Genomic DNA, 24010 nt, shown 5'->3' with positions numbered 1-24010 from the left:
CCCTCGACCATGAGGCCACATTGAGATAAAAGTCAGCGCGACAGCCTGCCCAAGGGCCACCTGAGTGTCAATGCTTCCATCCCGGCTACACGCTCTCCAGGGCAGGACTGCAACATATCCCTTTGTGACCACCCAGCACCCACCCCAGTACTGCCACACCCATACTCACTCACACACACACTCACACTTGCTTGATTTTGTGTCTCAAGGGCCATAACCCTCCAAGCGGCCCTCCACGGACCTCAGGTTGAGAGCCCCAGGCTGGGATCCTGGTTTAGGGCCCCTCCAGATGGGAAGTTCAGCCCCCACAGTCCTGAGTGCCTCCTTGCCAGCCTGGAGAGCCCTGAGCCAATGAAGCAAGAAGGACTACAAGCTGGCTGCGAGGTGCACCAGTGCTCCTGATCACCGGCACCACTTTGTTCCTTCAAATAGTCTTTCGTTCAACTGCTGAGGCAGGGGAAAGGGGGCGGGTGGCAGGTAGATGGAAAAAAATGAAAAATGACTAAGATGGCCTGGTCTAAAAGGGGAAGAAAAATGAGCACTTCCTATGTGACCAGATCTATGCCTGGCCCCACACAACCTTCATCTCCCATCCTGGCGACAAATTTGTTACCCAGAAAATACGCTAACAGGTCTGCTGTGCCAGCTGCAGAGCCACACACCCTCCCAGGGCTTATGTACTTCCGCCCTTCAGAATGCTGAGGCCAGATGCTCGCTCTGGGCTCGGCCCTCTGATTCCTCTACCCCTCCAGCTCACTGGCTCTGAGATGCTTCTGGGTCAGGCCTGACTCTGCCAACCACGCCACTGGCACAGGGGCAGGTAAGGGGCCTGAGATGCAGCAGGGGCAACCGTGCTGCTGCCCTGGGCTAGACCAGCATGCCCAGCCTTCAGGGTCCTAGAGCCCCCAGGAAACGGGAAGGAGGGAGTGGGGAGCTGGCAAGCGAAGCCAGGATAAAATATTGATGCCCGTGTCCTGGTAAAGCGAAGAACGCTGCGTGTCCATGAATAAAAGATGGGTTGGAGGAGCAGGCTGGGCAGCAGATTAATTAATCTAAGTGAGTGCTCCGCTTTGTGTCATGGGAGAGTGGGGCGGTGGAGTAAACAGACTCACCTCCCGCCGCTGCCCCAGAGGGTCCGGCGAGCTCCTCTGTGCCAGGCAGGCAGCTGGGCAGGGCAGCAGCTCCAGGCCCAGGCTGGCAGGGAGAGGGGCAGCGGCAGCCGGCGCTCCAGGCCCAGGGCAGCCTCTGTGCCCACGTGGAGGGCAGCCTCCCCAGCAGGAGGGAACCACGGAGCCCAGATGCTCTGGGAAGAGAGCTGTGACAGGTGCAGGGGCCTGGAGGTCAGCGAGGGGACAGCAGGGCTCCTGGCTCCTTCCCTGGTGCTTCCGCTGTTGCCTCAGGGACACCGCCAGCACCTGGATAAGGGAGGGGGAAGGTAGGAAGAAGGTCGGTGGCGGCAAGTCCATGGTCTGGCATAGAAAGCCGGGTACAGGCTGGACTTGGCCGTTGGCAGGGATGGAGGACCACAGGTTCTGAGACAGGAGGAAGGGCTGGATGCGGGTGTAACTATTTCTGCCCTCCGAAATGCTAACCCCAGGGTACAAAGGCTTCCTGCCTTGGGTATGTGTTGGGGAAGGGGAGGGCCCACAGGATTCTTAGATGCAGCCGTGGAGGTCTCCCCAGGAGACAGTGCTCAGGACCCCTGCTTTCATCCATCCTCCACTCCACAGGGCGGCTTTCACCGGCTCTTAATGGTTTTGTTTTCTAAAGGTTACACAGGACTTTGTGGGATGGACATGCCCCTGGTCACACTCCCTGCAAGAGGGCAACAGCTCCAGCATCTGAGGTATCATAATGGATACCCTCCCCCAAGGGAGGAGCTCCCCATCCTCATGGTGACTCCTTCCCCGCCTCCCCCACCACCTCCACCAAGCCTCAGTGGGACCAGGCTGCCCTTTGCTCAGGACATCATCCTGCTGTGCTCTGTGTCTGTCCACAGCAGCCCCATCCTTAGAACCGTAGGTTAGGGCTACGTCCAACTCCAGGTGGCCTCAGCTGACACCAGTCACAGCCCTGGGCAGGCAGCAGGACATCTCCAGCCTGACCCATGGAAACTAGAAACTGGACCCTGACCTGGCCATGGGGAGAAGACGTAAAGGTGGGAGGGCAGACATCATCACAGGCTGGTTCCCTCCAAAGCCAGGGTCACAGCCATGGCCTCCGTCTGCCTGCCACCCCCTCCCCGCCACCCCCAAGCCTGCAATGGCCTCACCAGACTACAACAGCCTCAGTTCCTCAGCATTTCTGGTCTGTCCTGCTCACTGGGCAATGCATTGTGAAGAGCCTGCTGACATCTCTTGTGCTCCATCTCATATTTGTTATTTAACTTTTTTACACATAGTCCTGTCTCTTCCACTAATACTTAGCTCCTTGAATGTTGGAGCAAATTATTTTTTTGGTCCCATGACCTATACAGCCCAAGGTATACGGGAGGCACACTGCACAGCTGTTAGAATAAGTGAATGAACAATGAATGGCCGAGCCACCTGCCCTCTCTCTCCTAGGCTGATTTCGGGGCCGGGTCAGTCCCCCACTACCTGCCTTCAAGGTGGGAACAGTGCTTACTGAGAGCACCAGTCTGCCTCAGCCCAGAACCAGACAGGTGTGTGACAAGCATCTAACCTGCAGACACGTCTCTCCCGTTGGACAGGTGACAAACAGGTTCAGCACTTGGCCAAGATCACCCAGCTGGCAAATGGCAGAGCCAGGATCGGGTCCTGATCTGAGTCCAGGGTCCTCGCTCACACCTCTACATGTCATTGGTGAGAAGCAGCAGGAAGGCAGGGCTAGGAAGCCTTAGCTTGCCTCACCTCCCAAGGAGAAAAAGAAGGGCTCTCTGACTGCAGACAATGGTCAGGGCTGGACAGACCCTGGTGCACAAGGGTGCCTGGGAACAGTGGGACAGGTCCCATGGGTGAGAGCAGGGAGCAGGCAGGTGGTGGAAGCCCTCCCCTCTGCCAGGGCTCTGAAAGATTCCCCGGGGTCTCGCCAAATCCACCCGGTTGCCAGTGACCATAAAGCTGGCTGCCTGGCCCCTACACCTCACCGTCGCCTAGGCCTAGAGCTGGAAGGGGAAGGCAGATTGGGCAACTTCTTCAGCCCAGAAATAATGACAGGGCCTCTGGAATCCCTCCAGAAACAGGCACCAGACTGGCCTGGAAGCACATACTGTGTCATACACACTTTTCGGCAGTCGACCTCCGAAGCAGGGGCGTCTAGAACAGTGCATTTCTGGAAAAAAAAAAAAAAAAAAAGTGGCTGAGGAGCCTGCCATTTCTGTGGTCACAGTGCCACCTGTTAGCTGCACATGGCATAGCAGGGAGGGGCCGTCCTTCAGTGTCTGCAAGAACTTCCAGACCATTGGCATCCAGTCATCCATTGGACAAAGGCTTATTCAGCACCTACTGTGTGACGGGCATTATTTCAGAGGCTGCGTATACAGCAGTGAACAAAACAGACGAAAAGCCCTGCCTTTACGGTGCTCACAGTCTAGAAGGGAAACAAATAATTCATAAGGCCAACACATACAGCATACAGTATGTGACCCGGGGAAGCTTGGGGGGGCGGGTAGAAATCAGGAAGCAGGTGGGGAGTGCCCCTGGGGGTTGTGACTGTAGGGAGAGTGGTCAGACATGATCTCAGAGACTAGTCTGGGAGGAGATGAGGAGAGAGCCCTGTGGGTTTCTGGGCAGGAACATTCTAGACAGAAGAAACAACACGTGCCTGTTGTGTCTGAAGAACAGAAAAGGACCAGGGAGGATTAAAGGAGGGGGCCAGGACAGTGGTAGGAGGCGGGACCAGAGCCTGTAGGACCTCAGAGGCCACTTGCAGGGACTTTGATCCTGCAAAATGGGGCTTCACTGCAGCGTTCTGAGCAGAAGACTGGCATAATGCAACTTGCATTTTAAAAAGATCTTCTGGAGGCTCCTGGAGGTGGGGCGACTCAATTGGTTAAGCCTCCAACTGCTGATTCTGGCTCAGGTCATGATCCCAGGGTCGTGAGATGGAGCCCCACATCAGGCCCTGTACTCAGCAGGGAGTCTGCTTGAGATTTTCTCTCTCTCCCTCTCCCCCTCCTCCTGTGCTCTAGCTCTCTCTCCTCCTCCTCCTCCTTCTCCTCCTCCTCCTCCTCCTCCTCCCTCTCTCCCTCCCTCAAATAAATAAACAAAACTTTAAAAGGATCTCTCTGGGTGAGCAACCATGGGTGGAAACAAGGACACCGTGAAGAGGCCTCTATAAGCCCCAAGCGGGAGATGGTGGCAGCTTGGTCCCCAGGGGGAACATGAGGCAATGGGTGGGGAGGAGCGGCAAGAATTGCTGGGATGTGAGAAAAAGAGGAGGCAAGGTTGATCCAAGGGTCTGACCTAAACCACAGAGAGACCAGTGCTGTCCTTACTGAGACTTGGAATTGGTGGACTTGGTGGGAGGAACCGGGAGTTCAGTACTTGCCAGGTCAGAGCTGCCTATTAACAGGGGGTGGGATGAAGGGGTTTGGAGCTGGGTGGGGGCAGGGGGGCTGCCTAGAGCTGTAATCTGAAAGTCATCAGCATTTGGGTGACATTTAAAGCCATAAGACTGGATGAGATCCAGGTGGGTTGAAAGAAAAGGGAAGGGACCAGGGACAGAGCCAGGGAGCGCTCAGCTTCTCAGAATCATCGGGAAGTGCTGCAGAAAAGCACAAGAGAGTGAGGAGGGGGAAGAGGAGGGAGGAGGCCGAGGCAGCGAAGGGGGTAGGGGGTCCTCCGGGAAGGCTGGTGTACCAGAACCCACATCAAGAAAGAGGATGGAGTGAGCCACCATGTCAAAAGCTGCTGATCATCAAGTCAGGGCTGAGGACAGTCTACTGGCTTCTGTAACGCAGAGAGCAACAGTGACCCTGAGAGGAATGGTTCTGGTGACAGGGTGGGGACAAAAGCCTCTAGGAGGAAGTACAAGCAGGAATGAAAGGAGAGAAACCGGGAACAAGCTGAGACAATCTTTTGGTGGTGTTTTGTTTTGTTTTGTTTTGTTTTGTTTTTTATAAAAGGGAGGCAAGAGATGAAAATGTAGCTGGAGGGGCAACTGGGTGGCTTAGTGGGTGGTCGGTTATGTGTCTGCCTTCAGCTCAGGTCATGATCCTGGGGTCCTGGGATAGAGCCCCGCAACAGGCTCCCTGCCCAACAGGGAGCCTGCTTCTCCCTCTCCCTCTCCCTCTGTCCTCTGCTCATGTGCACTGTCTCCCAAATAAATAAATAAATAAAATATTTAAATTCTTTTAAAGGTAGCTGGAGAAGAGATGGGGTCAAGAGGTTTGGTTGGGTTTTTCAAGGATTTATGTTTCAGAGAAAGGGAGAAAGAGGGCACAAGCCGGGGGAGTAGCAGAGGGAGAGGGAGAAGCAGACTCCACACTGAGCAGGGAGCTCAATCTGGGCTCCATCCCAGGACCCTGAGATCATGACCTGAGCCAAAGGCAGATGCTAAACCAACTGAGCCACCCTGAGTTTTTTTTTTAAGGTGAGAAAAATAAGAATTTGCTTGACAGCGACGGGCGTAACTGGGGAGAAAGGGGAAAAGCTATGGGAAGAGAGATAGGGATGAGTCACGAGAGCACTGTCCTCGAGCAGGTGAAAAGGAATGAGATCCAGTTGTTCATGCCAATGAGATAGCACTTCACATCTGCCTCCCCTCCCCTGCCCCACAATGGCTAGAATCAAAAACACAGTAATACGTGTGGGTGAGGACCTGGAGAAATCGAACCCCTTGTATGCTGCTGGGGGGCATATAAAATGGTGCAGTCGTGGATCCCTGGGTGGCTCAGCAGTTTAGCGCCTGCCTTTGGCCCAGGGCGCGATCCTGGAGTCCTTGGATCGAGTCCCACGTCGGGCTCCCTGCATGGAGCCTGCTTCTCCCTCCTCCTGTGTCTCTGCCTCTCTCTCTCTCTCTCTATGTCTATCATAAATAAATAAAATAAATAAATCTTTTTTTTTTTTAAAGGCAAGCTTTTAAAAATAAAAAAAAAAATGGTGCAGCCACTTTGGAAAGCAGTTGGGTGGTTTCCTTAGGAAGTTAAACACGGAGTTAGCATACGCCTGGCAATTCCAACTCCCAGGTATACCCAAGAGAGAGAAAGACATATGGCCACATGAAAAGGTGTACACAGATGTTCATAGCAACACTGTTCACGCCAAAAAGTGGTAACCCAACCGTCCATCACCTAACAAGGGGACAGACAAAACACCGTCTTATCCACACCATGGAACAGCATTTGCTCAGAAAAAGGAAAGAAGTACCAGTACAGGGCTACGGCAGGGAGGCACCTCGGCAACGTGATGCTCAGTGAAAGAAGCCAAATACAAAAGGCTACATCTTGTATGACTGTTTATGTGAAATGTCCAGAGCAGGTGACTTCGCAGAGACCAGGCTTCCCCACGCAGACAGTAGATTGGTGTTTGCCACGGGCTGTGGAGACGGAGAGCGGGGAGTGGCTGCTATTGCACTTGGGATGTTCTGGAATTAGGTAGGGGTGATGGTTACAGGACTCTGTGACTACGCTACAAACTGCTGAATTGCACATTTTAAAAGGGTGGATTTTATGCTTTGTAATTATATCTCGGTAATAATTTTTTTCTTTAAAGATCTGGTTGTGTAGATGAGAAGGGCTGCCCTAGCCCAGGAAAGAGATAGGAGACGCTGGCACTGATGCAGGCGGGCAGGTGGGCAGGTGCAGGCAATCATGAACATTCTCTCCTGGTGGCTTCTCTTCTCTCAGAGACCTGGGAAATGAGGTCATTAGCCAAGAGTGAAGAGGGAGGCTCCAGCAAGAGTGAAGGTACAGAACGATTGTAGAAGAGAGAGAAAGAGAGAGAGAGAGGAAATGAATGGACTGGGAACATTTAGTAAGAGAGTGGGGCAGCGCTGAGGCCTCCCGTGAGGGAGGCAGAGGGCAGTAAGTGTGCTAGGTCCCCCCAGCCTTGAGACAGCATGGGGACGTGGGTTACAGGCACCGAGCTCCCCACACGACAGGGCTCTGGTCCCTGAACAGGCAGGTACACACATGGGTGTTTGCAAGAGGAAACCCTAAAGATGCCCACTTGTTCACCCTGGTGATTTTAAATGCACATTCCCTTCCACTCTGCAATTCCTCTTAGGGAATTTAGCCTCAGAAAAACTTGCAGGCAGACACAAGATGTATGTACATGGATGTTTCAGGCAGCACTATTAGTAATAGCAAAAAATTGGAAACCACCAGAATGTCCATTACGGGAGAAATGGTGAAATAAATCCTGGTTAGCTACGCTGTGAAGTCTTAGCCGCAGTAAAGACAACGGAGGAGCCCATATGTGTGACATGGCAGGATTTCTAAGATGCTTCGTGAAGTGGGAAAAGTCAGGCTGCAGAATAATGTGTGACATTAGGTAACCGTCTTCCCTTTTTTGTTGTTGTAAACAAAAAGGGTATTTATGTGAGCATATTTACATTATTATCAAACATAAAAGGTCTAGAAAGGATGCGGGGTAGATTGTTAGTGGTGCTTAATCTTGAGGAGTAGGTTTTGGAAAAGGAGTTGAGGGCGGTTAAGGGGTTGAAAGTGTTTTAGAGAGGGACTTTCATTGCTTATTTTATATGTTTCTTAAAACTTATAGCATGGAGGGATCCCTGGGTGGCGCAGCGGTTTAGTGCCTGCCTTTGGCCCAGGGCGCGATCCTGGAGACCTGGGATCGAATCCCACGTCGGGCTCCTGGTGCATGGAGCCTGCTTCTCCCTCTGCCTATGTCTCTGCCTCTCTCTCTCTCTCTCTGTGTGACTATCATAAATAAATTTAAAAAAAAAAAAAACTTATAGCATGGAGCATAGATGCTTTTGTAACTTCAAAAGAATCACTGGGGCTCCCCATCCCATTCGCAGGCCCATTCTTCCCCAGCCCAGGCAGCTCTGTGTCCCCAGAGGCAGTGGCCAATCCTGGCCAGACTATGGCTGGGTCCTGACCAGTTTTCCCTTTGCCCAAGTCTGGGCAGAGGACAGAGAGCAAGCAACTGCCCCCCCCCCACCCTGCCCCAACCTCAGTCTCCTCCACAGCTGTTCCTCTCCAGCCACTTTCCAGGGAGGAAGGTATCTGATCAACGCACCAAACCAAAGGCACCAAAGCCCAGGGAAGCAGCTGCCACAATGATAATGGCAAGCACTTACGTGGCACTTACTGTATATCAGACACTACTCTCAACACTTCATATATGAACTCGTAACAACCCTACGGATTCCGTGCTATGCAATCACTTCATAGCAGATTTTAAAAACACAAACACGGGTCACCTGGGTGGCTCAGTGGTTGAGCATCTGCCTTTGGCCCAGGTTGTGATCCCGGGTCCTGGGATCAAGTTCTACATCGGGCTCCTCGCAGGGAGCCTGCTTCTCCCTCTGCCTGTGTCTCTGCCTCTCTCTCTCTCTCTCTCATGAATAAATAAATAAAATATTAAACACACACACAGACACAAACAGGAAGGCTGCTCAAGAGGCTGTCTCCCACCCCAGGTGTCACAGCCCCGAGGTGGGACAACAGGCTGACCTGGGAGAGCTGCCGCCATCCTGGGAATCCACAGCCTAGGCCAGCCTCTTCTTCCTGCCTCACTCCCTCCACTCAGCCCTCCGAAGCTCCAGGTCCTGGGATGTTCTTTTTTTTTTTTTTTTTTTTTTAAAGATTTTATTTATTTCTTCATGAGAGACAGAGAGAGAGAGAGGCAGAGACATAGGCAGAGGGAGAAGCAGGCTCCCCAAGGGGAGCCCAATGCGGGACTGGATCCCAGGACCCCAGGACCACACCCTGAGCTGGAGGCAGATGCTCAACCACTGAGCCACCCAGGCCTTCCACTGGGACATTCTGATACAGCCACGTGTCCTCGTCCAGGGCAAGCCTAAGGCTTCCCCAACCCAGATCCCAGGACCCACCAGTGCCTGGCACGTGGCTGGTGACACCTGGTGCACAAGGAGTGCTCAACATGCATTTGCTGAATTAATTGCTCTGTTCTCCCACCCCCACCCCCACAGTGTCCCCCTGGGCCTTGGTCTCCTCATCTAGAAAATGAGCGGGTGGCATGTGACCACCACCTCAGGACAAACATCAAGGTGCTGCTAAGAGAAGCCAGCGCTTATTCCAACAGGGAGACTCTCAAACAGTGGGACTTGAGGGTGGGAAGGCAGGAGAGCTTACGTGATGCCTTCCCTCCTGGGCATGGAGGCCGACTGGGAACGCTCCACCTACCCACGAGCATAGACGGGTACTTCACCTGACATTCTCCACCCCACAAGGCTCAAATCTCGTCCAGGAGACAATTTCCTTGCACAGACACAGGCACTGTTCTATGGGCTCTGCAGCCCCTGCCTGGCTGGGTGTCAGGGAGACCACAGAAACTGCTCCTGACCCCTGGTCGAAAATCTTGGCACCCAGGTGGCCACCACAGGTGAAGGAGAGCACACAGCCATACGGGTGGCAAGTGGTGACTCCCTGGGCCACAGCTGGCCAGGTGAGCCTGCCTGTGATTCAGACATAGGAGGGGGGTAGGCGTGCAAAGCTGTGTCTCCCAAAGTCTCCATGGGTTGTGCCAGCCAGAGGAAGCACTCCTACAGTCCTTGTTTACCTAGTCTGGAAAGTTCCAGGACAGCCTGGGGGGAACACAGGAGGAGGGGAGCTTACCCTATGTGCCAGGCACTTCCACACATGGGTTCACAGATGCCCCACACGGTATTGGCACCCCACTCCTCACAGACAAGGATGCTGAGGCCCAGAGAAGCCGGGGACAGGACCATGTCCCCAGCTGGGACCTGAACTCCCCTCCCCAGGGCCAAAACCCATGCCTCTCCACAGAGTTCTCTCAGCTATTGGTGAATGAGGGATTTGGAGCTGGGACTCAGAGGGCACCCTGGCCCTGTCCTGCCCCGCCGTGGGCTTCCAGCCTCAGTGCCGGAGCCAGCCTTCAATTTGGAGGCAGTAGCCTCAGGCGTGTCCAAGGGGCCCTGGGCTAGAGTCCACCACTGGGTTCACTGTCGGTTCCAGAGCTCCCACCCATCATGTGCCCCCCAACCCTGCATAGCCCCCCTCAGTTATAAATGGTCCACTCACTTCTCAACAGAGCTTCCTAGCAAAGCAAGAAGCTAACCCCAACCCTCAGAGTCACACGGCCAGACAACGGCAGGCTTCAGCCTTCACAGGAGGTCCAGCTCCCTGGACCTACCAGCTGGCTGGACCCATTTTGGGACCCATCAAAAAATAAGGGGGGTGGGCCCCTTGCCCTCATACGCACCAGAGGTCACCCTTCAAGTATTTCCTTTACCCTTCCCTGGGATATATTCTGGAGCTCCAAGTTTTGAGTGCTGGCCCCAACCCCCTCCCTACCTGGGGAAGTCCCTGGTCCTGGCACAAGTCCAGGCTCCCAGCAGACCCACAACCCACGCATGAACCTCAGGAAAGCTGTCCCTCTGGCCTGCTTCATGCCACACAGCCACCTTAAGACACAGCCACACCCCCAGAAAGGGCTCAAACTCTAAGTGCCCCTGGTCCTCACCCTCCCCACTCCACCCCTCCTCCACTGTCCTGGGCTACCCACAGGTAGTTCCACCCCCTCCCCAGGCTGCCAGCCCAGAGGAGCCAACAGACAGAGGATGAACTGACAGCCCTGCCCCCACCACCTCCCGGGGCCTGTTTCTGGGCCAGAGGCCAGACAGGAGATTTTCCTGGAACATCTAGGGCACAGAGATGCTGAGAAACCAGGGGGTGGGGGGAAGAGCCTAAAAGGAACAGCCAGAACAAGTGGGGGTTGGGAGAAGCTGCTACCTGGCATGTGGGCCGGCCACATCCCCCTCCTCCCCAGTGTTCCTGGCAAGTGTCTATGCACAGTAAAACTCCCACCACCCTCCCCAGAAAGCCACCAAATTCCAAGGCCTGACTCAGTTCTGCCCCCTGGGAGCTCTGTGCCTGCTGCAGGCTGGCAAGGGCTCCTCCAATTCCTGCTGCATCCCTGGGGCCTCAGACTGCTGGCTGGCTCTTCACTCAGATGCGAGTGCCGATCCTCACCCTGTCCTGTCTCCTGGAGGCCAGTCCCAAGCTCGTCAGACGAAATGACAAGTATCCAGCGAGCACTTAAAGGCACTGGGGGTAGGGGGTAGTATTTGAGTGTGAGTGTGTGTATGTGTCTATAAGCATATGCACATGTGAGCATTTGTCATTATGTCTGTAAGAATGAGAGTGGGTCTGCACATTTGTATAGATGTGTGCGTGTGCATGTGTCTGTGTCTGTGTCTGTGTCTGTGGTGGGCCTGACCTCCCTCTCTCCCGCCCAGGGGTTCTCAGGTCCCTTTCACCTGAGAGCAGCCCAAATTAGACAGGACTGTTGCCAGAGCCTTCTAGGGTACTGAGTGGAGAGGAGCTCACTGGGACAGAACAGAGGCCCTCAATGAGCTCCTGCCCCTCCCCCTGCCCCTGCTCTTGCTGGGTCAGATCCCTGCTCTGACCTCAACTATCATGACTGTCCAAGCCAAACTGCTGGTGAGATCTGCCTCAACTCCTCCCTGCCCTGGGCTGGGCTGGACTCTCACCTTGCAGCTGCCCCTGCCCTCTCCCAGGGCTCTCTCCTGGGGCTCAGTTCTGCAAAAGGGTAGCCCCTGAGGACTGGAACCCCTTCCACAGTTCATTCACTGTCAACCAACTTGGCTATTTCCACCTACAGCTCAGCTCGGAGCTCTCCCCAAAACATGAGGCCTCCTAGTCTGGCCTGCGGGCCAACACCCTACATGCAGGAACCTCCAAGTCCCTGAAAAACCACTCACAAGTTCAGGTTTTCAGGCTGAGAGGCACCAATGGCCCTCTGTTTGTTTGCAGAACCTGGAGCAGAGCAACATCTCTACAGACCAACAGCCAGCTCCCCTGGCCAGCTCAGAGGCAGCTCTGCACCCCTCTGTCCCCTGCTCAGGTCCCCGGGACCCCAATGGGCCAAGCCACCATCCATCCATCCATCCATCCATCCATCCATCCAAAAATGTATATTACCTGACAGTGCCAGGCCTTGGGGATCCTGAGGGGGACCCATTATGGTCCTTTTCCCTCTCAGGGTAGGAAAAAATCTCAGAAAAGGAGCAGCTTCCAAAGACTATTCCAAGACAGTGCTGACGAATGGAACTTTGTCACAACCTAATGTTCTCTATCTGCACTGCCTGACATGTCTATAGCCTCCCAGCCACAGTGGACACTGAGCATTTAAAACGTGGCAAGTGTGGCTAAGGACTGAATTTTTAATTTTACTTAAATGTACTTATTAAAATGTAAATAGTCACATAGAACTAACCACTGGCTGCTGTATTGGACAGCACTATCCTAGGAGCTGTGGGAGCACAGAGAGAGAAGGAGAGGCTTCAGGGAGGAGATATTTGGTGGGACCAGGTGGAACTCCAGAATGTTCTTTCAACAAGTACTTACAGAGAGCCGAGAAGGGCCAAACACTGATGATATAGCAAGAGCTACCCAAGTCAGGGAGGAACTGCCACCGGGTAGTATTAACCAAGTAGAGCGTGCTGCCTCCCAGCCCAGACGAAGGCCCCATCGCAGACAGTGCAAATCAGGGAAGACTTCCTAGAAAAAGTAGTTTCTAAGATGAGGCCTAGGGGAAGACTTCCAAGAAGGGAAAACCAGCTTGTGCAAAGGCCCTGAGGCAGCAGAAAGCCTGGGGAGTATTAAGGAGAATATGAAAGCCTTCACGCAGACAGCAGCCAGAACAGCCCCCACAGCACAGCCCCGCGCTGGTGGCCAGCCAACTCACTCATTCTTCTTCTCAGATGTCCACTGGAATGTACTCAGCCCCAGGCGGCCTCATGAGCATATTTTGGAAAATCCTGTCACAGTCTCCAGCCTGGCCAAAGGCTTCTCTGACCTCCTGCATCCTCTCTGAGGTCACTACTGGGTGGGGCCTGAGCCATTATCCCTCCAGGAGTTCCTGACTCATCATGGAAAAAACTGAAAAGCCCAGTCTTCTCAAGAATCAGTCCAACGCTAGAGGGGGAGGGCAGCTGTGACCCCAGCTCCAGGACACAGGGACAGTGGAGGGCGGCAAGGAGCGAGTCAGAGACAGAAGAGAAGGCGAAACAGAGACCCGGGCAGAAAGTGAGGTGGACACTGAGGGTAAGTCTGCAGAGACAGGAGGCGGTGATCACAGACACAAGGACAGACAGCCCAAGCCAGCAGGACAGAGATACACCCACCGGTGAAGCTAGCGTAGGCCAAAAACAAAGGGCCACTCTTAGGTACACACAGCTGGAGGCCGGCTGCCAGGCTGCCAAAGTCAGCCAAGGACTAGGGGCCGACCTGGGCAGAGGTGGGGTGGGGTGCCCCGGCCGCGCTGAGCTCGGGTCACACCCACCGGCTGCACCCTCAGGGCCGGCCGCGAGGGGGCGGCGTTGCCCCAGCCACCACCCACGAGCCCGGAGTCCAGCTCCCCAAAGATGGTCAAAGTCAGACTCCCTCCATCAGAGGCAGCGGACCTGGCACCAGCCTCACTGAGAGGTGTGAGGGACTTGGGGGGGCCCCGGCTGTACCCATTTTACAGACAAGAAAGCTCAAAGAAGGGGCAAGCCGGGTGACTCAGTGGTTTAGCGCCGCCTTCAGCCCAGGGCCGAGATGGAGTCCCACGTCGGGCTCCCTGCATGGAGCCTGCTTCTCCTTCTGCCTGTGTCTCTGCCTCTCTCTCTCTCTCTCTCTCTCTCTCTCTCTAGGTCTCTCATGAATAAATAAATAAAATTAAAAAAAAAAAGAAAGCTCAAAGAAGCGCCTCCTCTGATGATTATTCCGTAGGTGTGGGTATTTCTCAGAGCTCTGTTTCAGGCTTCTCCTCCTCTTTCTGTATATATATTTCTTGAGTAGCTACATCCACTCCCACGACCTGGGCCTAATTCTCAAATTAAGCCTTCTGCTTAGATCTTCCCCATGGGTTCCAGACCAGTCTATCCACCTGCTTCTCCAGGCCCCTTGTATGTCTTCAGGAACCTAACGCTGTATGTGCCCAACCATGACCCCTGATCTCCATGTAGTGAGTGACGTTGGTGCACCCGTAGCACCCCTCAGCCAGCCTCCACCATTCCCAGCCCAGCCAAGCTCTGCAGCCTGACGACTGTGCCCCCACACCCACATGCGAGCACCGCTTTCCAGCCCCGGTCCATCTCCTGGCCAGGCCCCACGTCCTCCTTCCCCTCCTCCCATTCCGCACTCCCAGCTCCTCTCTGTTGTCACTCCTGTCCAACCACAGCCAGACTGGTCTTTTCAAAACATAAATGGGAGTCGCATCACTCCCCCACCTAAACCCTTCCAGTGGCTTTGTATCGCTCTCGGGACAAAGTTTGAGGCCTTTGCTCTGGTCTGAGCAGCCGTGATAACCAGCCTCCTGCTGCAGGGACATTCAGGGTCAGGCCAGCCCAGTGCCATTCGCTCATCACTTCCTCCAGCCCAGCAGGCTCAGCACCGGACCCCTCCCTGCCCAGAGTGATTACACTCTCCCTCCTTCTGCCCTCCAGCCTTCCTGAAGCTTCCACTGGGGCAGTGTTCTCAGAACCCTGGCAACCTCTCCTTAGCCTCTGGGAGGATTGCAGGTGGAACCATGCCTTTGGCCAAGGGTGAGCTCGGAGAGGTTCAGGACCAGGTCTGTCTGGATCACTGCTGGGTCTCAGGCCCCAGAACTGAGCCTGCACTCAGGTGGGTGCCAAATGAGTATTTGCTGATCCACTTTGGCACCTTCCATGCCTCCTGCGGGAACCCGTCTCTTGGCCACTTCTTCCTACTGAGCTGAACTCCTCTCAGGCTCTTGTAACAACTTCCATCAGGGCAACTCAAAGGTCCTGCGGGAGGGTCAAGCAGCCTCCCCTCTTCCTATGTCCAGCCTTTCGTCTTTCCACACTCCTCTGAATTCACCTCAATGCCCTCACCTGCCCCTCTCAGGTCAAGAGACTTCTCAGGGACCTCTCGGCAGGTGGCCAGGTGCCACCTTTCTTCCTCCAAGACCCCCAGTTCCAAAACCCCCAGTGTCTGCCTAAACCACAATAGTACTGAAGCCTACACATACTATGTTTTCTCCTATACACGTACACTAGGATAAAGTTTATTTATTCCATACAGTAAGAGATTAATAATAATAAACTCAACTATAATATGCGGGAGTAAAAAGTATGCAAATGTGGTCTTTTTCTCTTCAATAGTCTTATTGAGCGTACACACCATCCTGCTGGCCATGATGCGAGATGAGAACACACCTACAAGACGAGATAGAGTGAAGTCAGTGAGGTGTGCACCGGAGGTAGCCTTATACTAGTATCTTGTGACAATACGCAAGAGTTATCACCTGCTACCCCCACAGCTGACGTCAGATAACTGAGTCCCAGGATGAAGGGTGACTACTGAACACTGTTCCTGCCCTGCCCCCAGGAGGGTGTCACTGTCCCCTCCTCCTCCAGATCCACGTGCCCCAGCACCTCAGCCCTGGCATCCTGAAGAGTCTTGGGCTGGGCGTCCTGTCTTTGATTTGTTTTATAGCCTTGCATGTCCCCTCTCTCTGGGCTCATCTCTCCTTTAGCAAAAAGAAGTGGGTCAAGCATGGGATGACTTCTGAGGTCTCTCTCAGCCCTCAGATCTTGTATGTTTGTTCCGGCTGCTATAGTAGGTACCATAGGCTGGGCAGCTGCAACAGAAATTTCTCTGCTCATAGTTCTGGACGCTGGAAGGCCAAGATCAAGGCATCAGCAGAGCTGGTTTCTTCTGACACCTCTCTCTTTGCTTGCAGATGGCTATCCACCCTGTCTCTCTCCACACGGTCTTCCCTCTGTGCCTATCTTGTTCTCATCACTCTTCTTGTAACAACACCAGCCATATTGGATTAGGACCCACTCATTTGACTTCCTTTGACCTTGATGGCAACTTTAAAGGCCCCCTCTCAGGCAGCCCAGGTGGCTAAGCAGTTCAGCCCCGCCTTCAGCCCAGATCCTGATCCCGGAGACCCGGAGGAGTCCCATGTCAGGCTCCCTGCATGGAGCCTGCTTCTCCCTCTGCCTGTGTCTCTGCCTCTCTCTCTCTGTGTGTGTCTACAATGAATAAATAAAATCTTAAAAAAAAAAAAAAAAAACTGGACTTCTTTTAAGGTAGCCCCAGTGGCTCAGTGGTTTGGCGCCGCCTGCAGCCTGGGGTGTGATCCTGGAGACCTAGGATCGAGTCCCACATCGGGCTTCCTGCATGGAGCCTGCTTCTCCCTCTGCCTGTGTCTGTGCCTCTTTCTCTCTCTCTCTCTCTCTCTGAATAAATAAATAAATAAATCTTTTTTTTTTTAAAGGCCCCCTCTCCAAGTACAATCACATTCTGAGGACAGGGGTGAGAATCTCAACATATGAATTTTAGGGGGACACAATTCAGCCCATTAACACATCCCAAAGAGGTGATTACCCTTTGCTGAGTCTCAGGACAATGGTGAGGACTACTAAGGTAAAATGTGTAAAGCTGGTCACATGCCTGATGTTCAATGAACACTAGATGTGGTAATCTGCTGGTGGTAGGGATGATGATGACACCAACGAAGACAGTGATGACGTTGGGAGAGGTCTCGGGATTGGCCTAGGCAGAAGAACCATGCCTTCACCAGTGTCCCTGTGGGGAAGGCCTCACTTGAAGGTTTATGCATACATCTCACCCTTGCTCCTGGTCTCCTATGTGTACCATCCCACCTGCCAGGTGAGGAGCTGAGGGCAGCCCCAAGCTCTGGCTTCTCGCTTCCTCCATATGTGCCCAGTATGCCCCTTACAGGGGTAATCACTGACCACTCCCAGGCACAGTGGTGGTGGCTGTCAGGCAGGACAGGTGACATGTTCCAGGAAGAGAGATGAGTTCAGGGGACTGCAAGAAACCAAAAGGTCTAGGTACAGAGCACCCAGGAAAGGCAGGGCCTTGGAGGTCCTATAAAGGGTTTACATTGTTGCCTGACACCAATGGCCCCACTGATGGGTTTTCAGCAGGGAGAGGTGTGATCAGAGGAGTAGATGAAGTCGGAATGGGGTGGGGCAGGACTAGAGGAAAGAGCACCTGCTCCTGGAGCTCCCCCGGGGTGGGGTGGGGGGATGTGGAGAGGTGGGCACAGCAGAGAGAAGACTGGCACCTGGATCTATGAGACCCTGAGGAGGCAAAGGTCAGGGCTCAGTGATGGATGGGAAGTGGGGAGGGGGGAAGGGAGGTACCAAGGGGACTCCAGGGCAGATAGGCACTAAGATGAGGGAAAGTGGGCAGGGGAACACATAGGGGGAAATAAAATCAAGAACTGAGTTTTGGACACAGTGCTTCTGAGATCCCTGTGAGATGTCCAAGGGGAAGGCAGGTGGCTGCATGGGCTACCTGGAACGCTGAAGTCTAGGGGGAGGTAGAGCAGAGGTAGGTGGAGGGATCTCCCTGGAGGGAGCTAAGCAAGTGACTCTCCACTCAACTGAGCCTGAGGTGTGGAGGGGAAAGAGGCAAAGGTTAGAAACAGTCCCTGAAGAGCAACAGGACTTCTAACCCTGACTTCACGCCCAGATGAGGGCCATAAAGTGCAAGTGAAGGAGGGTGGCCCAGTCACCCAAAGGCATGTGCTCAGGGACCAGGGCTAGATGGAGGGCAGCTGGGTCTTCAGAGGTGGGGTGGGGGCACCCCCACCCTTCTGTTGAGTCTGCCATCTTTACAGGTAAGGGATCAAAGGGCTAAGCCCCACACAGGGTATCCAAGCCCGTGACTCCAGGAACCCAAAGGAAAGGTGTCCACAGGGGGATTCAGGATCGTGGAAGAGGGGATGTCCACACTGCATTCTCCTGAGTACTGCTGAGGACCACTCACTTCAGTCTCTTCCCTCCTCTCACTCCCCCTAAGGACTGTGGTCCTCTTTCAGAGTGCCAGGGTTCCTGAGAAGTCAGAAAGAGCCCAGTGAGGGAGGGAGGGATGGGGGTTTCAGAGCAGAAGCGTGAGATGGGGAGAGAAAGCGTGCCTGGTGAACACTGGGCTGTTCGAGAGGATTCCTGCCCCCAGGCAATCTAGGGCTGGGGTTTGGCTCAGGAGGAGCAGCAAAAGGGCAAAGTGGAAAGGCAGTTTAGAGTTTAGCAAGAGAATGGTAGAGATGATGCAATCGAAGCAGACTAGAAAGGAAAATGAACGCAGGAGAGGACTGGAAACAGAAGTCCTAGTGATAATCTTTTTAAAAAAAACTCTTGCTCTGAAGTAGTTGACTGGATAGGACGACAGGAAGGAAGATCACATGCAAGGGGCGGGGAAGGGCGGGGGCTGGCCAGGAATGGGAGCCGTTCCCACTGGAGATCCTGGATGCTCTGGATTTTCCCAGGCAGTTGGCAGAAGCAGAAGAGAAAAGAAGGGGCAGGGCTGGAGCACAGCTGGCTGAAGGGAGGACTCTGGGGACCGGGAGACTCGGGGCCTCTGGTTTGATGACAACCCCTCGGAAGTAGGATGGACTGTTCAGGAACTAGCTGCAGGCACAGGGAGAAGCAGAGTGGGCTTGCAAGTTTTCCCAAATGGACATCTGACCCAGCCCATATCAGACAGTCAGGAGGGAGAGCGTCCAGCCAGGGTTCCGGGTTCCTCGTGGGGCAAACTCCCAGGTGGGCTTCCAGGGAGAAGGTGTCCAGGACACTCCACATGGAATCGCGTGGATGCAGTATGCACATTTTCTGCAGGAAGAGCTCTCCCAAGCAATTCGAAGACATGTGCGGCCCCCCAAAGTTTGGGAGACGCTGGCTGAATGATCTTTGGATGCCATATCCAAACTCAGGCAAAGGGCAGCATCCCAGGGCCCATTTTCCTGGAACATCTGCCAGGCGCAAGGGAAGGTGCTGGCAGGAAGGGGTGCAGCAATGTTTCCCAGCTTGTCTCCTCTTGCTTGTCACTGAGCACCTCCCCTGAAGGTTCCCCAGCCTAGAAATAGTTGGGAGCCATAACACGCACCTGACCATGGGCTGGATGCTGGGCAAACACAGGTAAGAAGAGCCCTCATCTTTGAGATGCTTGTGGTCCTAAGGGGTGTTTCCATCTTCCCACCTGGCAGCACCCAGGTGGGGCACAGAGGAGACAGTTCAGGCTTTTGCACTCTCCCTCAACTGGAACACCCTTCCTCTCCCCACAACTCCCCCTTACAATCCAGCCAGGACTTTTCACCTACTTAACTCCCCTGCTCCCAGAGCAGGAGGGCTCCAGATTCAGATGTCACTCCCTCCGGGTAATCTTCAAATCCTGGCCCTAAGAGACCCTGAATAACCTACTTGACATTTTTACATCTCTTTCCCATCTGTGAAGTGGAGAGATGCTGGTTTTTTTTTTTCCAGCTTTATAAGTTTCTTTAGGGGATCCCTGGGTGGCTCAGCGGTTTAGCACCTGCCTTTGGTCCAGGGCGTGATCCTAGAGTCCTGGGATCGAGTCCCAAGTCGGGCTCCCTGCATGGAGCCTGCTTCTCCCTCTGCCTGTGTCTCTGCCTCTCTCTCTTTTTATGTCTCTCATGAATAAATAAATAAAATCTTCAAAAATAAATAAATAAATAAATAAATAAATAATATTTTTTAAAATAAGTTTCTTTAAATTTATTTATTTGAGAGTGAGTGAGCAAGCACAGGCAGGGTCAGAGGCAGAGGGAGAGAGAGAAGTAGACTCTCTCTGAGCAAGGAGACCAATGCAGGGGCTCAACCCTGCAGATACTTAACCGACTGAGTCACCCAGGCACCCCTTTTTTCCCAGCTTTATAGAGATATATCTGACAAACAACATTCCATAATTTTAGGGTATTTAATGTATTGATTTGATACATTTATACATAGCAAAATGATGACCACCACAGCATAAGCCAACACACCTCCTTCCTGTCACGTAAGTACCATTTCTTTTTTGTTGTGAGAACATTTAAGATCTACTCTCTTGGCAACATTCAAGCATATAACATAGTATTATTAACTCTAATCACTCTATTGTAAATTCGAGCCTCAAAGCCTGTCAATTTTTATTATTGATATAATTTGACATATATTAGTTTCACGTGTATGAAATAATGATTCAATACTTGCATATATTGCAAAATGACCACCACAATAAGTCTAGCTAACATCCATCATCATACATAGTTAACAAAAATAATCTTTTTCTTACAATGAGAACTTTTTAAGATCTACTCTCTCAGCAACTTTCAAATATACAATATGACATTCTTAACTATGGTCACCGTGCTATACTTTACAGCCCCAGGAAAAAATGGAGGGTTTGGTTGCAGCGCCAGGGGCAGGGGAGAAAGAGAATCCCAAACAGACTCCATACTCAGCACAGAGCTCAATGCAAGGCTGTCTCATGACCCCAAGATCATGACCTGAGCTGAAATCAAGAGTTGGATGCTTAACCGACTGAGCCACCCAGGTGCCCCAGAATGGAGGGGTTTTTTAATGGTACTTAGTTCATAAGGTCATTTTGAAAATCAAAGAAGAAATTCCACATAAAGCAGCTCAGTGCAGTGACTGGCAAACAGGCCAGATTCAAATACACACTTCGGTAGTTTTTGTGGCTTGCTCCTCTGCCTGGCTGGGTGGGAAGTAGGATATTGAGGCGTTACCCTTCCAGAAATGAGAGACGGAACCAGGCATAGAGAGGCCTGGGAGAACTGAACAGACCAGTGGAGGAAAGGAGAGGAGGTGAGTTTAGGCCTGGGACTCTCAACCTCCCATGAAAGAGGCTACAGGGTCTGGTGGCCCTGAATTCTAATCACAGTTCTGTCCCCAACTGGCTGTGTGACCTTAGGCAGGTTACTTGACCTCTCTCCATCCTAGCTTTCCCTTCTATGGAGTGGAGATAGTGATATTAAACTAGGGACAACTATCATTGCCTGACCTGCTTGCCACACCCTGCCAAGTGAAAGGGCAGTGTTCCATGCACACATGGCTGGGGTCTCCCTCTTCCTCGGAACTTTGAACTAACAGACACAGCAGGACATGTCAATGGCTCGTGGGGGCTAAGAGTGAAAGGCCGTGTGATGTTGGCTGAGGCTGCCACCACAGCTTTGTTCCAGTAGGACTTGGAAGCAGAAATCTCAGTGGCCTGTGCAGCCTGGCTGGTGCAGAGGGGAATAGCTGGCAGAGAGAAGCCAAGGTGGCAGAAAGGCCACCTTTCTGAACCTTTATAGGCAGAGCCATCTTGATGAGCACCCCCAATGCCCCAATCTCTGGGTATCCAGGCAACAAACACCTTTGTCACCCTGAGGTCAGAAAAGTTGTACCTGGAACATGTATCCTGCTCAAAGGCTTATCTTGAAATGAAAGCATTAGTCCAGGGGTACTTGCTACTGGTATGACAATGGTGTGGAGAACCCCGCACAGGTATAGGGAATCTCAGGAAGCCCCTCCATCCTGCACCATGGCCTAGCAGGCTGGGATGACCCCAGGGATCCCACGTGGCTCAGGGCACATGGGGGTGAGCAGCTGAACTTACCGAGCCCTCCCCACCTCTCTTCTCAGCACACCCAGCCAGTCTTGGGCACCTGCAGACGCCCCAGCAGTGGCCGATCAAGGTCAGGTGGATATACCCACAAGATGGCACAGCCAGGGCTGAGGGTGGTGGCAGAAGCCACAGCGGCAGCACACCTGGGAGGTGCAGCTTAGCATCATCTAGGTGAAGAAAACAGCCCTGGAACCTGAATGCCTGGCTTTGACCTTCTGTGTGACCTGGAGCAAGTCACATACCTTGATCTGTCTCCTGGCAATAAAACAAGGATGATAGCAGAACCTACTTCTGAGGGTGGAGGGAGATGTAGAAAGAGACCAGAGGTCACCACGGGCCAAAGTCAGGAGGAGGCAAAAGCCATGGAGGAGACAGACCACAAATGATGCAACTGGCACCCAGAAGAGAAGCAGCCAGAAGGAAACGCTGGGCTTTGCTACAGGGCACGTGGAGGCAGGCCTGGTGCTGGGGCTGGGCACCCCCTAGTCACTGTCTCTGGACCCCCCAGCACCATCTTCCCTACTCCATGCACTACCCTGCAGCACACCTGCACCCCATTCTTTCCCACCCACGCTCAGGCTCTCGCTCCTCAGAGAGGCTCCCCAAGCTGTCCTCATCAGCCACAACTCTCTTCTCACATTCTAACAGCTTTCATCGTGACGTCAGAATTACAGGGAAACCCTGCAAGCACAGCACAGCTGGCTTTTCCTCCTGTCCTCCAGACACTTGCTACCGCTGTCCAGGAATGAGGGCAAGTTCAAGCTCATGTCTTTGGGGACGGAGACAGGATGTCGGAGAAGTAGTAATCTCATGATGATCTAGAACCTTATCATTTCAGTACAAGTTCAGGTATAGTATAAGCTTCACTCTCTCTACTTTCTGCGACAAAAAGAAGATTCCTTTTTTTTTTAATTTTTTATTTATTTAAGTAATCTCAACACCCAGTGTGGGGCTCGAACTCACGACCTTGAGATCCAGAGTCACATGCTCCTCCAACTGAACCAGCCAGAATTCACTCTTTAAATTCAGGGTTTTTTTTTTTTTTAAGATTTTATTTACTTATTAATGAGAGACAGAGAGAGAGAGAGAGAGGCAGAGACACAGGCAGAGGGAGAAGCAGGCTCCATGCAGGGGGCCTGACGTGGGACTCGATTCCGGGTCTCCAGGATCAGGCCCCGGACTGAAGGCGGCACTAAACCACTGAGCCACCCAGGTCACCCTAAATTCAGAGTTTTCTTTATTTTAGCTCGCAAAATACAAGGCAAGTCTCCAAACTAAAAATGTATTAATTTCACAGTATTCTTATACTATGCAGGTTTATGACCTTTTACTTTTAAAATCATTTCCTATGACTTTTAAAATGACTTCACAAAGGAGCCCTTCAGTTAAGGGTCTGCCTTTGGCTCAGGTCATGATCTCCAGGTCCTGGGATCAAGTCCCATGTCAGGCTCCCCGCTCAGCAGGGAGCCTGCTTCTCTCTCTTCCCTGCTCATGATCACACTCACTGTGTCTGTTGCTCTCTCTGTCACTCTCTCAAATAAATAAAATCTTTCTAAAAATTAATAAAATAAAATAAAATAAAATAAAATAAAATAAAATAAAATAAAATAAAATGACTTCACACAGGACATCTGTCAAAAGTTCTGGATTGGCCTGCCTTGCTGAGAGCCTTGCCACAGCTCTGAACCTTTATAGGCAGAGCAAAGGTACTTAAGGCATTTAAAAAATTACTTTACACAGAACTTCTTCTAGGGACACAAACATGCTTACCCAATCCCTCCTTTTCTTGCTGATGCTAAGAAACCATGTTTCCAAGCCAGAACTGTTTTAATAGACTTAATCCTCCTGCCTTCACAAATGCACAGCCTGCCCCATTATCAACATGCTCCACCAGATAATTCACTTTTCATTAACCTCACAGGGAGGTGATCTCTCATTTCATAACTGGATTATCTGGAACCCACTTATCACAAAACTATGAGGACTGAATCTTTTTTTTAATGTTTTTTTTTATTTTTATTTATTTATGATAGTCACAGAGAGAGAGAGAGAGAGAGAGGCAGAGACATAGGCAGAGGGAGAAGCAGGCCCCATGCACCGGGAGCCCAACGTGGGATTCGATCCTGGATCTCCAGGATCGCACCCTGGGCCAAAGGCAGGCACTAAACCACTGCGCCACCCAGGGATCCCATGAGGACTGAATCTTACCGCGCTTACTCAATACTTGGACTGTCTGCCTCCTGCAGTGGGATGTGCATTCACAAGGGAGGAGCCCAGTGTGGGCTGCTCAGTGCTGCATCCCAGAGAGCCTGCACAATGCTTCCCAAGAGTGGGAGCTTGGGGCACCTGTGTGGCTCAGTGGTTGAGCATCTGTCTTTGGCTCAGGTCATGATCCCGGGGTCCTGGGATTGAGTTCCACATCACGCTCCCCACGGGGAGCCTGCTTCTCCCTCTGCCTGT

At 52.7% G+C, this 24010-nt stretch overlaps 1 long non-coding RNA gene across 16 annotated transcripts in view; it reads right to left on the bottom strand.

The window, feature by feature from the left end:
- LOC140631111 (uncharacterized) overlaps positions 1-24010 on the bottom strand; it is a 167494-nt gene that overhangs the window by 54146 nt on the left and 89338 nt on the right. For 13 of the 16 annotated variants that reach the window (XR_012028771.1, XR_012028753.1, XR_012028752.1 and 10 more), the window contains 3 exons: positions 15212-15318; positions 2683-3291; positions 1113-1415 (listed from right to left, as the gene is read on the bottom strand). This is a non-coding gene — a long non-coding RNA (uncharacterized lncRNA). The remainder of the gene's footprint in view (positions 1-1112; positions 1416-2682; positions 3292-15211; positions 15319-24010) is intronic. The other 3 variants (XR_012028755.1, XR_012028757.1, XR_012028764.1) reach the window with 3 other exon arrangements.

The sequence above is a fragment of the Canis lupus genome, chromosome 3 (genome assembly GCF_048164855.1).
Source record: "Canis lupus baileyi chromosome 3, mCanLup2.hap1, whole genome shotgun sequence".
Taxonomy (NCBI): Eukaryota; Metazoa; Chordata; class Mammalia; order Carnivora; family Canidae; genus Canis; species Canis lupus.
Note: the sequence above shows the minus strand (reverse complement) of the source record. Positions and strands in the feature narration are given on the sequence as shown.